Source organism: Cajanus cajan, chromosome 4 (assembly GCF_000230855.2).
Source record: "Cajanus cajan strain Asha chromosome 4, NIPB_CcT2T_4, whole genome shotgun sequence".
Taxonomy (NCBI): Eukaryota; Viridiplantae; Streptophyta; class Magnoliopsida; order Fabales; family Fabaceae; genus Cajanus; species Cajanus cajan.
In genome coordinates, this window is record NC_138520.1 from 14,587,534 (window position 1) to 14,604,614 (window position 17,081).

Sequence of the window (17,081 nt, forward strand, 5' to 3'; positions counted from 1 at the left end):
TACATATATTATTTTGTAATATCAATTGCAAGCATATTATATATGTACATATTATTTATATTTTTAATTTGTATTAATATACAGTTTAATATGTAATTTTTTATATATTTTTTACAAAATAAAAATAAAAATAATTTTAAATAAGATAGAAAAATTGAAATTTAAAATAAGATATAAATTTATTAAAATTTATAAGTATAAAATATATTTAATATGAATATTTTTTTAATATAAATAAATAAAAACCGAGTCATGCGGTTCAACTAGTGACCCACCGGTTCAACCTTTGACCCACTGACCCAGTACCTTAACCGGTTCGATGACCGGTCCAGTTTTTAAAACTATGGGTAGTAGGGTGTCACAATACCTCCATTGAGAATACAAGAAACTCAAACAAATCCATTTGCTATCTTTTTATTTTAAATTTTAAAATTTATAATAAATAAATAACTTTTAATGTATAAAATATATTTTAAAATTTATGATAAATAATTTATATTATGATACAAAATTATTTTAAACTATTGTTAGTCTTTTTAAAATAATTATTGAAATCAATAAGAAAGTAATATATTTAAAGAGATAAGAAGTTAAAAAATATTGAAATAAGTATGAAAATGATATATTCTAAGAAATAAAAGGTTAAAATAATATTCAAGTAAATATCAAAAAGATATAAAGAAATAATATTTAAATTTTGAAATTATATATATATATATATATATATATATATATATATATATATATCATTCAGGTATTACTTATCAATCTTATATATTAAACATCAAATTCTACTAGTATTTTTAGAAAATTTTCATTAACAAGGATGTTTCTAGGAATTTTTGAGATTTTTTTATATAATTTCATTTTTATTTATCATATTTATAATTTATTTGTGAATTAAATTTTAATACATTTTAAATAAAATTTGACGATAAATTTGTTAGACATTCTTTTAGATTCTTATCGAATTCAATAATTATTTATACAATAAATTTTAATAATTTTAAAATAAAATATTAATATTTTGTTATAATATAAATTATTTATTATAAATATTAAATATAATTTACATGTTTAAAAATATTTATTATTACAAATTTTAAATATAATTTATATATTTAAATATAATATTTAATTTATAATTTAACATAATAAAATATTTAATTTGTGTATGCAGAAGTTAAAATACTAATTTAAACAATTTTACTAGGTATCATGGCTATGGTAAATATATATTAATATTTATATATTAAATACAAATTTCTATTTTGCATATAAGAATTTTAAGGAACTTTTTTTTATTGATAATTTTTTTTACAATTTTTTAAATTTTTATATAATTCAATTTTTATTTATCATGTTTATGTCTGAATTGAATTTTAATATTTTTAAAATAAATTTGACAATAAACTTTTAGAAATTTAACTTCTTATCCAATTTAATTTTTATTTATTATATTTATTTATAAATGAAATTTTACTAATTTTTAAATAATTATTAATAATTAAAAATAATTTTATACCACAATATAAATCATTTATTATAAATCTAAAACATAATTTATATGTTTAAAATATATAATTATACAAATTTTAAATATAATTTATATATCTAAATATAGTATTAATTGTATATATAATTTATTATAATAAACATTTAACATGTGCTTTACACAAGTTAAAATATTAAACGTAGATAATTATAGAGTGTTTTTAGAAACTATTATTCAACCATGACATTTTTAGATATTTTTTTAACTTCTTATGAAACTCAATTTTATATTTATCATATTTATTTATGAATTAAAATTTAATATTTTTAAAAAATAAATTAACAATAATTAAATGTAATCTTACTTCAAAATATAAATTATTTATCTTAAATAAAAAATATAATTTATATGTTTCAAAATATATATTTATACAATTTTTTAATATAATTTATATATTTAAATATAATATTTATTTGTATATATAATTTATTATAAAATAATCATTTAACCTATAATATGTATACTAAAATAATAGTTAGATAATAAATTGTTTATTTAATATGAAAAATATAAAAAGATAGTTATGTCTTATAAAAGTGGTTGTGAAGGAGAATATATGGTTTACAAATCAAATAATTATCCATATATATATATATATGATATAAATTTCCTTAATATTTTCATAAAGTATTTGTTTATAGGTTCTTCACGCTTAATTCTTAGTATTTATTTTGAAAAGAAATCAATGAAATAGATTATCATACTTATTTGAATATAAAATATTGTTATTATTAAATACTAAAATTTAGAACTAGAAGTTTAATAATACAAAAATTTGACTTTTTCATATTTATTTATAGTGATTAAAATTGTCCTGTTAATCAATTTTATTAAATTCAAATAGAACTATTTAATTTGAATTTGATTGGTTCAATAAAAAAATTGCAATCATAATCGATCATTTGATTTGATTAGTATTTTGAATATGCATCTAATATATATTAATATATAATGGGGATATCTCTTTTAATAATTATCTTGATTTTCATATTTTATTGATTATTATATCTTTTTATTTTTCAAAAATTTTAAAAAAATTAATAAATTAATCATAATACTAATTAAATTATTATAATTTTATTACGTAATTTTTATTTTATTTTATTTTTAATTGAGGCACTCGTACCACTAGTTTGTATGATTTAGTTATGATTTATGCTCAACGAGTAAAAACGATGACTCGAACCGATGTAAGAGAACTTGAGTCACTCTTATTTTAAGAGTTGTGGACACTATCCAATCACACCGCACATTACACCAAAGGAGCTAATTGATTTTCATGACAATTTGAATTTGTATATTATATATATATATATATGTGTAAATATAATAATTTACACAAAATTTTATCCTTTAACAATTTTTTTTATATTACAAATTTAACTCATCTAACAATTAAATTATGTGATATTATATTCAATATCATGTATATCAAATTTCATATTTTTAAAATTATTTAGTAGTTCATCGCATTATTTTATTTTATTGTATAATATGATATTTTAAAATATTTATTTTTGGATAACAAATATAAAAAAAAGTTTAAATATAAACTAACATTTTAGTCCATCATATTAAAAATCTAAAAACATTTATTGATGTAGCGCTAATGGAGTGACATGATGTATTAATATTTTTAGTTATCTTTCTTTTAATATATTTATATTTTTGTAAAAGTATATTTATACATACTAATTTATATTTATGAAGCTATTAATTTATCTACAAATATACTAATAATATTATTGATATTAATTTAGCAATATTAATAATATATAAGTCTTTTTATTTAGTAATAATAAATAGATATCATTTGATACACGACTGAAATCATAATATATATAATTTAAATAGGTCAACAATTGTAAGATTTTAAAACATTATATGTATATATATATATATATATGTATAATTTTAAAATTATTTCATTTTTAATAGGAGGGAATAAAATTGTATAATTGCAATACTTGAGGGACTAAAATTGCTTAATTAAAACTTATAGGACCAAAATGACACAATTGCAATATTTGAAGAATTAAAATTGTTTAATTAAAACTTTGGGAACTAAAAATGTACAATTGCAATACTTAAAGATAAAAAATGTATTAAAGTCAAAATTGTGAGAGTTTCTTTAAAGTGTCACGAATCAAATTCTAATTCTTTTAAATATAGAAAATCCAAGATTGGAGAAAATGTAAACCTATTCAATATTTGTCAAATCCTTGAGAGATTAGGGATACTCTTTAGTGATGGACAAAAAGAAAAACACAATAAAGTTAAATAATTAATTCCCAACTTCTAAAATTAAAAAGTATAACAACTTAAAGTCCATATCTCAAGTAATCGAACAAAGTAATTAAACATACAAATTGATACTCTATTAGTGAACTAATATATTTACATTATAGAAAGATTATAGGCCTTTCTAAGTGTTGTTCCAAATTTTATAATTTTTTAGCACAAAAAATTGGAATTTTGCATTAGGCAACACTTGATCTTAAATCCTTTAGGAGTTAAGAGATAGCAACAAATATCACTACACCAACCATGTTTTGTTGAAAACATATGACAAAAATAAATTCTATAGAATATTGTCAATATATATATATATATATATATATATGTGTGTGTGTGTGTGTGTGTGTTTAATAATATACTGATCTATGCATTTAACTAGTGACCTACCAATTCAACTAGTGGCTCAGTAATATAACACTTTGACCAAATCAATCACTAGTCAAATTCTAATAACACTAAATTTAGGTGAATAAATTATATTAGATTAAGGAAATTAAAAGCATAAAGACCCTAATCAAATGATTAGATAAACCTAGTCATATGTGACACTATAAAAGCAATGCTTTTTTCTCCTCCTTATCTTAATTAGTATTAGACTCCTTTCTCCTAATTCCTAGAGAGAGAATCTTTTTCTTTTGCTTATGAAGCTCAAGCTAAACCCTCATCCTAACCCCTTTTTCACTCTTTCTTTCTCTCTCTCTCTCTCAACCAAAGGGAGCATTGTAAGGAAACATGTGACACTCATCACTACATAACTATTTCTCAATTAAATAAAATTATCATTATAACATATTGAAAAAAAACATTTTTAGAATATATGTGAAACTCATTACTTTCTAGAAAAAATTATGAGGAAAACAATTCACATTGTCTGCATTTTGATAACTCAATTTGTACTAAAAGCAAAAATAAAACAATTGACACTCCAATTGCATAAATTTCAAAAAAAGTAATTGTAACAAAATACTTTAAAAACTAACTAAAACTATGTCTTGATGTCTTAATTATCATAGCTTGCAACCTAAAGTAACTTAAATAATTGAAAATAAAATCCAAGTTCGTGATTAAGTTTCAAATAAACATCACCAACAAATGGTGTTTAGTTAAACAAATGCAAAAAATAACATACAGAGTGAGAACATATTCTTGCTTTGGCTCAAAGTATAACATGAATAATACATAAAACACACACACACACACACAAACACATGAGTTTGGTAATGTACTCACACCTCTTTTTAAGTTGGAATACATTAACAACTACACCAAAATTTCAAGACAAATAACCTATCTTTTTCATTATGTTTTAATTAATTTATGAATGATGAGGATCATATAGTTATTAGAATATATTTTTTTAAAAAAATAAAATATTTTTTTCTCTCCTCGATTCTCCCTTATTTAACTATTTTCTCTATCTTTTTTCATTTCTAATGTTGCTAGTCTTTTTCAACTCCTTGGGCCACCTTTTTCACCATCCTTTTGTAGGCAACAATCATCCTATGTCTTTTTTGAGTGGATTTCTTTCCAAATTTTCACTTTCACATAATTAAATGGATTGATTTTATTTGTTGTTGCATGCCACATTCACACGATGACTTTTCTATATCAAGACATCTACTATCAAAGGAATCAAATGTTTATTAAATTGGGAGATGTTAGGTTCCAATTACAGTGATTGTTTTATATTTCTTTGGCATCTGAGAGCATCCACTTTGTAAAAAGGGATAGGAGGGAATTAAAAACTGCCAACATTTTCCTTTCTAATTTAGTTATACTCACTTAGTTTAATAGAAAAATATATCACTTGTTAAAAATAAAATACAAATAGTACTTTGTGACACTCTCTACCCCAACATACATATACAATAATTATAAAAATAAAAAAAAAATTCATCATTAAAAAATCAAATTTCCAATCACGTAAGGGTAAAGAGTTCATATTCATAAACTTAATCCAAATAACATGTCGGTAAAATTACAAAGAAATAAAACTGAATTTTCCAAAATGATTTAATAAGAACATCTTAAACTAATCCTATCTATGTCCCGATGTCACATGTCCTATCAGAGCAAAACCCAACATAGAAGCCTAAGCTTCATCACCAACATCTTCAGCCTCACGCTGATGATCACCTGTATAACAGTCACAACAAAACAACACGAGAAAAGGGAGTGAGAAACATCTCACTCTAGCTCACGGTGTAGAAATATACGCCGGATAGCCAAACACAAACAAAACAAGTATAGCATAAATAAATTAATAATAACATCACACTCATACAAGACATAAACCATCACTTTATCATGTAACATTAAAAATGCATAAGTATGGACATGGACTACATATTATCATGCATGTGGCGCCAGTAAAACATCACATGGCATATTGCCCTAGCAATACACGAAGAGTAGTCTAGGAGTACATGCCGGGTCACACCCTCTGCGCACTCTCACTAGAAGGATATACTACCAGAGTCTCGTCGGTATAGCTAAGCCGCACAAGATACATCCCATGCACGCAATGGGCGAGACTGAGACTTCCAAACTGAGCTATCCCCAAGGACTAATCCCCAAAGCTTTTACACTAGGGGGCCTTCTCTGGTGGTGTATTTCATATCGTACCCTTAAAACACTTATGCAAATGATGCATGTCAATCAAGACTCTATGCATTCTCATATCATATTATCATTTCCCATGGTCATTTCACATCATCACATTTTGTCATCACATTTCATTATCACATTTCATATCTCATGTCTGTTGAATATGGTGTGGCAAATTTAGTCCCACATCGAATAAGTTTTTTTTTTATGTGGCCAAATTAGTCCCACATTGGATAGGTTTGGGAATGTGTAGTGCCTTAGGTTCTATATATAGAAACCCTTCCCTTCACTTTGAGATTATCCCAACTACAAGTTCATTTGTAACTTCTAAGGCTTGTAGTTTTCTCTTCTCTCTCTATTGTAATATTTCTTAGTGAAATATATTTGGTAGTGTCCGAGGAAGTAGGCATAATTGGCTGAACCTCGTTAAATTCTTGGTGTTCTTTCTTTCTTGTTTTGCTTTTGGTTTAAAATTTGCTAGACGTTTCCGCAACAATTGGTATCAAGAGCCTGGTTATTTTAAGGAAAAAACACTATGCTCTGTGCGCTGTAGGTATTCTATAGTCGGCACATCAGAAAATTTTTCCTTAATCCTGGACCTATTTTTATTATTTGACATTTAGCAAATTTTAAACACTCTTTTCGAATTGAGCTGAGATGGCAAACGAAGAAAATCCACTTAGAATTACATCATCAACTTTGAATGCTTCTTCAAGCATTTTGCAAAGAGCTGTTGGTGGGAATCCAAGGTTGATGGTAGAGATTTTCGATGGCAGCGGTCATTTCGGTATGTGGCAAAGTGAGGTTCTAGATGCTCTTTTTCAGCAAGGTCTAGACATTACAATTGAAGGAAAGAAACCAGAAAGTATGGGAGAGGAAGATTGGAAGACCCTCAATCGATTGGCATGTGGTACAATAAGGTCATGCTTATCAAGAGAGCAGAAGTATGCATTCTGCAAAGAGACCTCTGCTAGTAAGTTGATGACGGAGTTTGAGGAAAAGTTCTTGAAGAAAAGCAGTCAGAATAAACTTCACATGAAGAAAAGGCTGTTTCGGTTCACTTACATTCCTGGTGCCACAATGAATGATCACATCACTAGTTTTAATCAGCTTGTTGCTGATTTGTTAAACCTGGACGTGACTTTTGAAGATGAGGATCTTGCCCTAATGTTGTTGGGATCACTTCCTGAAGAGTTTGAGTTTCTGGAAACAACTCTACTCCATGGGAAGGTTGCTGTGTCTCTAAATGAAGTTTGTGGAGCCCTATACAGCTATGAACTGAGGAGAAAAGACAAAAAAGATAGCTCAGAGAAGGCTAATGAAGCTTTGGTTGCAAGAGGACGTCCGGTGATCCAGGCGAAAGGAAAGAAGAAGCGATCGAAGTCGAAGGCTAAAGTTGGGAAAGATGAGTGTGCCTTTTGTCGAGAAAAGGGGCATTTGAAGAAAGATTGTCCTAAACTAAAAAACAAAGGTCAATCTAAGACTGTTGCAGATTCAAATGTAGCTGAGTATGTTGATGACTCAGATTGTTCACTTGCTGTTTCTGGTTCAACCAGCTCTTCTAGTGCTTGGCTTCTTGATTCGGGATGCAGCAATCATATGTGTCCTAATCGAGAATGGTTCTATGATTTCAGAGAACTAGAAGAAGGAGTTGTTTATACAGCAAATGATGTTCCTCTTACCACACATGGGATTGGTTCTATTCGATTGAAGAATCATGATGGAGCAATCAGAACTTTGAAGGATGTTCGTTTTGTCTCGAGTTTATCAAGAAATCTCATTTCTGTGGGAGCCTTAGAAGATAAGGGTTTCACGGTGCACGCAGAAGGTGGAGTAATGAAGATAATCTCTGGAGCTCTGGTGGTAATGAAAGGAGTTCGGAAAAATAATAGGTTGTACTATTACCAAGGTACTACTATTATTGGAACTGCAGCAGTGGCATCCAGTGACGAGAAGGAGTTGGAGTCGGCCAAGTTATGGCATATGCGGCAGGAACAAGATGGTCAAAATGTGGTTGGATATTGTGATTCCAACTATGCTGGAGATCTGGATAATCGTCGATCAACTACTGGCTATGTTTTTACTTTGGCTAAAGCACCGGTATGTTGGAGGTCTACTTTACAGTCAACTGTAGCTTTGTCTACAACAGAGGCAGAGTATATGGCTTTGACAGAGGCTGTGAAGGAAGCAATTTGGCTTCAAGGGTTGCTTGGTGAATTAGGAATTCTACAAAAGCATGTGAAGGTGCATTGTGATAGTCAAAGTGCAATCATGTTGGCAAAGAATCAAACTTACCATGCAAGGACGAAGCATATTGATGTTCGTTACCACTTCATAAGAGAGATTATCGAAGAAGGTGGAGTGGCTATCCAGAAGATAAGGACCACAGAGAATCCAGCTGATATGTTGACAAAGGTAGTAGATTCAATCAAGTTCCAACACTGTTTGGACTTGATTAATATTATCAAAATTTGAAGACTGCATTGGTAGACACTATCAAAGATGAGAGATTTGAAAATATGAAATTTGCCAAGGTGGAGATTTGTTGAATATGGTGTGGCAAATTTAGTCCCACATCGAATAAGTTTTTTTTTTATGTGGCCAAATCAGTCCCACATTGGATAGGTTTGGGAATGTGTAGTGCCTTAGGTTCTATATATAGAAACCCTTCCCTTCACTTTGAGATTATCCCAACTACAAGTTCATTTGTAACTTCTAAGGCTTGTAGTTTTCTCTTCTCTCTCTATTGTAATATTTCTTAGTGAAATATATTTGGTAGTGTCCGAGGAAGTAGGCATAATTGGCTGAACCTCGTTAAATTCTTGGTGTTCTTTCTTTTTTGTTTTGCTTTTGGTTTAAAATTTGCTAGACGTTTCCGCAACAATGTCTCAATCACATTTCACATTATCTCATCATATTCACAAAGCCTCCACAAAGCACTTTAATTTATATAAAAACTCGTTTATTTATAAAATTAAATACATATTTTTACATCTCATCAAACAAGGAATATAATAGAACAATCAGAAATCAAAACAGAAAATATTCATATTTTGCCTATTTCTCATAGGGTTTCCCGCAGGAACCCATAGAGCACTCTAAATCATATCAAAACATATTTATTCTCAAAATTAATCGCATACTTACACATTACATTCAACAAGGAATACAATAGAGCAATCAGATAGCAAAACAGAAAACATTCATATTTTGTCTGTTTCTCATAGGGTTTCCCATAAGAACCCATAGAGATCTCAAATCATACAATTAATTGCATATAAGAAAAATAATAAGCAAAACAGATACAATTGGGAGAAACCCCTCATACATAAGCATACAAAAAATACAGCAAACACAAGATTGGGGGTCAATCCCACTACCCAACAGATATTCCCACATCCAAAGCGAGGTTTCTCACTCCCCCTTACCTCGATAAGCAGGAGCCGAAACTTGTTGGTCGCCCCCTCTAGGTTCCCCTTCGTCTTCAGAGAGGAAGGAGGAAAAATATTAGAAAATGAAAAAATGAGTTTTAGAGAGTGCAAAACGCTCTATTTATAGGCATCAGGCCACGACCAGAACAGCCCGTTCTGGGCACATATTACATGTACAAAAGCCTCTCCCAGAATGACCCGTTCCAAAAACAGAACGGCCCGTTCTGAGTCAATACCTTGTTCTTTAAAATCACATCCAGAACGGCCCGTTCCCAAAGTGGAACGGCCCGTTCTGAGTTGAAATTTTACCCATGCATGCTTGAGTTGGAACGGCCCGTTCCCAAAGTGGAACGGCCCGTTCCCAAAGTGGAACGGCCCGTTCTGGAGTTATGAAAATCCAAAATTGCTAATTAATAAATAAATAAATAACATACATATATATATATATATATATATATCAAATTAAAATAAAATATCAATACAATTTAAAACATGATTTTCTTCAAATAATAATTATAACAAAATATCATAATTAATAATATTGAACAAAATAATTTTCATAAATTATTATTATTAAAAACCTTTAAAAAATTAATCAAACCCATTTAATTAATCGAAATAATTATAAGGAAATAATCTTCATAAGTACAAAAATAAATAATAATTATTCGTAGTATTAGTAGAAAAATTCGGGGTGTTACATACTTGACTACAAAGAATATAATTTTTTGGAAGGTGCACTATTTTTTTGATGGTGAAGAGCACAACGCATAATAGGAAATGACTAGCACTGCGAAAAAGATTGGTAGTATAAGAGACCAAAGAAACTTAAAGAATGGAGGATTGCGAAGAAAGAAAAACTTTTAAATTTTTTAAAAATAGATCTTAAATTACCATATTATTCTCATCATAAATTAACTAAAACAAAATGAAAGGATGAGCTTTTTGTCCTGAAATTTTGGTGCAGGGTGCTACTATAAAAGAAGTGTGAGTACTATAAACCTTAAATCCTAAACCTCATATATATATATATATATATATATATATATATATATATTAATTTGTACATTCTTTGATTCCATACAACATGTAATAATTTAACAAGTATATTCAATGATGTTTGCATGAAATGCATTATTATCCTAACTCCACTCTATATGCCATGTGGTACCAATTCTAACTCGTGAAATAGCATAAAAGCATACTTGTTTGCCCACAAAAAGTGTCATTGATGTTTGATACCTTCGATATAGATTTCAATGCCTTAGAATGATATCCACTCGGTGAATAATTAGGGTTACCCAACTTTGCTAATACGCCTTGGTCCTATGGGATCAAAATAGGACATTGGAGTTTTCACACCAAGTCATTGAAAGTCTCAAGATTCAATCCTATTGTGACCACCATCTAACTAATGTCTATTTCACCCTAACTCAATAACTCAATGCAAAATGATGCATGATTCATATCCATCACAAACAAGTCCCATTTGACTCAACATACATGTGAGCCTATCATTGCCCTTCGCTAGTTAAGCAAGACACTATTGAAACATCACATGAGCCCATTCTCACCATCTCATATGCTAGGTCAATTGTCTCAATGACATGTGGTCTCTTTATATATCTCGTAGCATAAAGTACACTAGGCATGCTCATATATAATAGAACAATATTCTCAAACACAAAGTTATGCAATATAATCTTAACAATAAACAATCTTAAAAATATTGTCCAAAATCATTTGAGCTATTATTAAATTTTTACTTAGCGGAGTAGACTTCTTCAACTAATTTTCCTTTTCTTTTTTGAATAATATATTAAACTACAATAATGTTTAACTTGTGAAAGGTAATAATAGACTCATAAGTATGTTGTAAGGAGTCAAGTGGGACTTGTTTTGTGATGGATATGAGTCATGCATCATCCACAAATAGGGGTGGGTAGATGGACCCGGGTCTGGGCACCAGTCCGTAAGCCCGCGAATTTTGCGAATAACGGACCCTTTTTTTTCAAATCTGTATGACTATGTTTAATTTTTGAGTCCGGCCCATTAAGTCTGCGGACTTGGCGGATTTAATCCGCGAGCTAGTTCGCGGACTTTACTAATTAATATTTTTAAATATTACGATTTTAATATTAAGTTGTGTATTTAATTTTTTAAATTATTATGATATTAAAATTATGTTTAGTTGGTATGTATTTGTCATTTGAATTATTTTTATGATATTTTGATGCTTTTATTATTGAAAGTTTGGTACTATTACTTAAATATTTGTAATTATTTTTTATTTTAATATTTAGTATTTTAAACCATTTTAACTATTGATAAATTTTAGTATGATAAAATTTAGCTTATAAATAAAAAAAATATATTTTTTTTCTTCTAATTTTATGTATTTTTATTTTTTAAAAATTTATTTTTTTGAACCATTATTTAGGCCCGCAGACCGGTCCGTTATATCAACGAATTTTGGCGGGCCAGATACGGACTTAAAAAATAAGTCCATTTATTTTACCGACCAGACTTGTTTGGCTCGTATAAGACGCGGGTTTTATGGGCCGGGCCTTAAACGGGCCGGACCGGTCTGTATACCCACCCCTATCCACAAATAACATATTAAATATTAAAAATATAAAATAACATGACACAAACAATGACAATATAAAATATTGGCATCTAGATTAAAAATAAATCACCATTTTTTAAATATATAGTTTCATATTTTAGTACATATAGTGCATGTGATTATATACTATAATATTGACATTTTTTTATTAAAGAAATCTCATTTTTTCATAAACTAAAATAGGGCAAATCATAATCACCAATGTATTTGATTACCCAACCAACCTAAGTTATCTTTGAAATGAATTGTATTAATAAAAGTGAAATAAGGCCTAAAATTTATAGAATTTTTGTTGGTAAAAAAATATTTTTCGTCTCTTATATTATTTATTAGTTTCAATTTAGTCTCACTTTAATTAATTGAATAAAATTAGTCCCACATCTTAAAAATGTATCTCAATGTTTGATCTTCCGTTTCTTCCGTTTAAATATTTAACATATTTGACATGTGTCATGACATGTGTCATGCTACCATACCACGTGTCATGTCATAATGCCACGTGTCATGATGTCATGCCACACGTGGTATAATAACATGACACGTGGCATAACATGTGTCACATTCGTTAAGTATTTAAACGGAGGAAACGGAAGATCAAACATTGAGATAAGTTTTAAAGATGTGGGACTAAATTGATTCAATTAATTAAAGTGGGACTAAATTAACACTAATAAATAATATAAGGGACGAAAAATATATTTTTGCCAATTTTTGTTCATTTTTTTCCTAATATGTGGCATAGGAGATTAATTCTATAAACATAGGTCGAAGTCCTATAATATTAACTCAATCCCAAAATCATATGCCCTACCAAAATCCCTACAATATATTTTTTTCTTATTGTCACACATAAAAAAGTAATGTCATCAACATGAAAGTTTGCACCCTCTCCTAACACTTAACTCTTTAAATTTTTCAACTTTTCTTGAATTGCCTCCTTAGTTTTATCGACAGAGTAAATAATATTTTTTTGGCAGAAGGAACACTATATTCCCTTTTAGTAAATGAAAAATTCCAACACAATATTTGCATTATCTTTGTTTGTTAGCATTAACAAACGAACATTAATCAAAACAAATTAGGAAAAAAATTTGACAACACAAACACTTTTTTGTGGTAAAAAGATTTCTCAAAAGTGTTACCTTCCATTGGTCCCACTCAACCCTATGCGTTTTGCACCAATCTAAATTAGGTTTAACCATGATTTTTAGGAGGTTGAACACAATGCTAAGCTTCAAGACTGTTATATCCTCTTTACCTTCACATTGCTAAACTTCAAGATTGTTATATCCTCTTTGGCTAAATTCCTTTTTATTTCAATTGTTGTTCTTATTAATTATTCATTGATTTAAACTTTTATCTCTATTTGACTCTTTAACTTTTGATTTGTCTTCATTAAAACTCAATTGACTTTTAGATTTATCCTTATTAAAGTTTTATTTAAACTTAAAGTTCAGCACAATCCTCTATCATTAACAATAAGGAGTGAAACCCCAACCTTTTATGATATTTCTCTCCACACCATAAAAACAATAATTTGGTTTGGTAACTCACTCAATCAACTTTTAATTAAAATTTTAAATACAATTATAATATATGGCCAAGAAAATAAAGAAGAAACAATCCAATAAAAAAGGAAATTAAGTCAAAGCAAGTTATTATTAAAAAACCAACATGCAATACTTGATAAGTTACTAGTGATAAACCACTTGCCCCTCAACTTTTTAAATGAATTTGAAATTTGGTTTGCTCTTTTGTTGTAGCTACAAGCCACCACCAATCTCAACTCAAGCTCCCCAAATTAGAAGATGACAGGGTACAAAAGAAAAAGAAGAAAAATGTAAGCATGACAAAATGAAAATACAAAGGAAGGGGCTTTATTGTCGAATATCACTTTGATGATAGTAACATTTATAATTTAAACTAATACAAATAGTGATTTTTTTTATAATAATTTTACATAGTCAAATTTTGATTATGTAATTGCATTAGAATACCTAAAACTAACAACTTTACTTGTCAATTAAAGATAGAAACTTAAAAAATGATTTAAATATATTTTTAATATTTTAAATTTAGAATAAATTTGTTTTAGGTCATCATATACAAAATTAATTTTTTAGTCATATAATTTTTAAATATCGTATTTTAGTTTCTTATAACCAACAGTAGCATCACAAATAGGGACAAATTGAGTTTGATACGATGTTTTCACTGAGGGGATGTTTAGTATGCAGAATGCTTTTACTCTCTCAAAAATCTTAAATAAAGAATATTAGATTTCTCATGTTTGATAGCTATTTAAAAGAAAAGATTCCTTGGAACCAATTTTATCCCACTTTCCCACAAAAATTTTCCCATGGAGGTGAGACTGAAAATTCAACTTTCTTGAGTTAGGAAAGAAAGTTTTATGTATGTAAAAAGACTACATATCCCTTGTAAAGTATTTTTCTTTGGTTTTCATCCCTATAAAATTTAAACTAACTATTTTTAGTCCCTAATAATCATTTTAAAGTGAATAAATAATATTTATTTTAAGCATCTATAAATTTTTTTAGAGGTGTTAAATATTGATATGATATCAATAATGATTATAAGTAATACTTAAGATGGTTACTTAACTTTTTAATAAATAAAAAGTAGCTAAAAATGATCACATAAAAACAGGGACAAAAATAATAGTTTTAATTTTATAAGGATGAAAAATAAAGAAACTTTTTTATAAGGACTAAAATCAAAACTTGTTAATTTTATAGGAATTAAAAACATATTTAAGTCTAAAATATATAAGTAAAATAATAAAGTTTGAATAAGTACATGAATCAAAAGTTAAAAAGTTTAAACATGTTTTAAATCCATGCAAATATGTCTATGTCTTGTTTTAGTTTTTGTAAAAAAAAAAAATTTCTTCACGATTTTAGACATTTTATTTATGTTTTTTTTAGTCCCTACCATTAACTATAGTTAGTTTAGTGTTGACATAACTAAATAAATGAGAAATATTAAGATAATTAAGATAACAAAATATATTTTTAGACCAAGATAATTAAATTATTTTTAGGTACATAATTTAACCAAATAATGTATTGATTGGAAAATAAAGTCATCTCTAATAAGAGAGTTCTTAACTACGTTCTTAAATACAAGAGTTAGTTCTTAAATTTTACAATTGGAGCATTTTGACGTGGATGACAAGTAAGGAGGAATATAGGTTAGGTTAGACCAAACTTTGAATATATAGATTAAGCATGTTCTACAAAATTAAAGCCTAAACCTGACTTATTATCTATCTTAAGTTTTTTTTAGGCCTGGTCTGACATTTTTCAAATTTGTCCTAGCCTATTAGCTTATTTAAATTAATAATGTTAATTAAGCTAATAAACTTAATTTTTAAAAAGTCCAACAAAATTATTTTTAAAATATAGTTTACTCAATATTATTAAAATTTAAATTTCAAAAGAAATATAGGAAAAAAATGAATATTTTTTGTTGAAGGGACAATTCATGCGTGTCATGTATGTTGATGTACCCTAATGCACAAATAATAAGCTTATAAACCTAAAATGAAAAATAATTGTATAAAAAATATTTTAAATATTAATAATTTATTTTTAATTTATAAATGTATTTCTTTATTTTTATTTTTAATAATATATGTATATTAGTTTTTTATTATATTATATAAATAAATAGGCTGACCTATCAAGACCTAATAAACTTTTTTATAAGTTTAAACTTAGTTTGTTTATATAAATAAACTTTTTAAAAGCTTAATTTTGACCTTTTTATTAAATAGGTCAAGTCAAACCATGTTTTAAAGAGATCAAGTTATAGACTCTCTATTTAAGGTTTGACATATTCCCATACCAAAATTGACACGATATAAAAATTATTCTTTTATAAGAAGTTTAAAAAAATAAGTTTTTATTAATGAAAAATATTATTTTATTATTCTCTTAAAAAACTTGAAGTTTTAAGTGAATTCAGAATTCAAGTTAGGTTTTTTCATTAGATCAAAATTAGAGAAAGTATTGAGGAAAAAATTGGATTAAAAATTCAAAATGAGTTATATTATTAAAAGTACCCTTAAAATATTTTGTTTGATATATTCACTAATAATATTTGACTAGAAGAAGTAAGATGTGATCTTTTCAAATTAAAAAGACAAATTTTATTTTAAATTTGAAATATTAAAATAAAATTTATGATATATTTAAAAAACTAAAAGTATATTAAAAAAAATACTCATGTATAAACTAAAATATTTTTTTAAAGTATTAAATAAAATCATAAAATCTGAATAAGTACATGAATTAAATGAAAACTAAAAACATATTAAAAAAATACTTGTGTAGAAACCTAAAATATAATTTTTTTAAAAGTATATAAGTAAAACCACAAAATCTGAATAAGTACATGAATTAAATGAAAAGTTAAATTTTGTTATTTCTTATATAAAAATTAGAGATAATAATATACATTCCATATGAAAAGATATTTTTGTTTATTTCTTGTATAAAACATTAGAAATAACATAAATTGGATATGAAAAACTATTCAT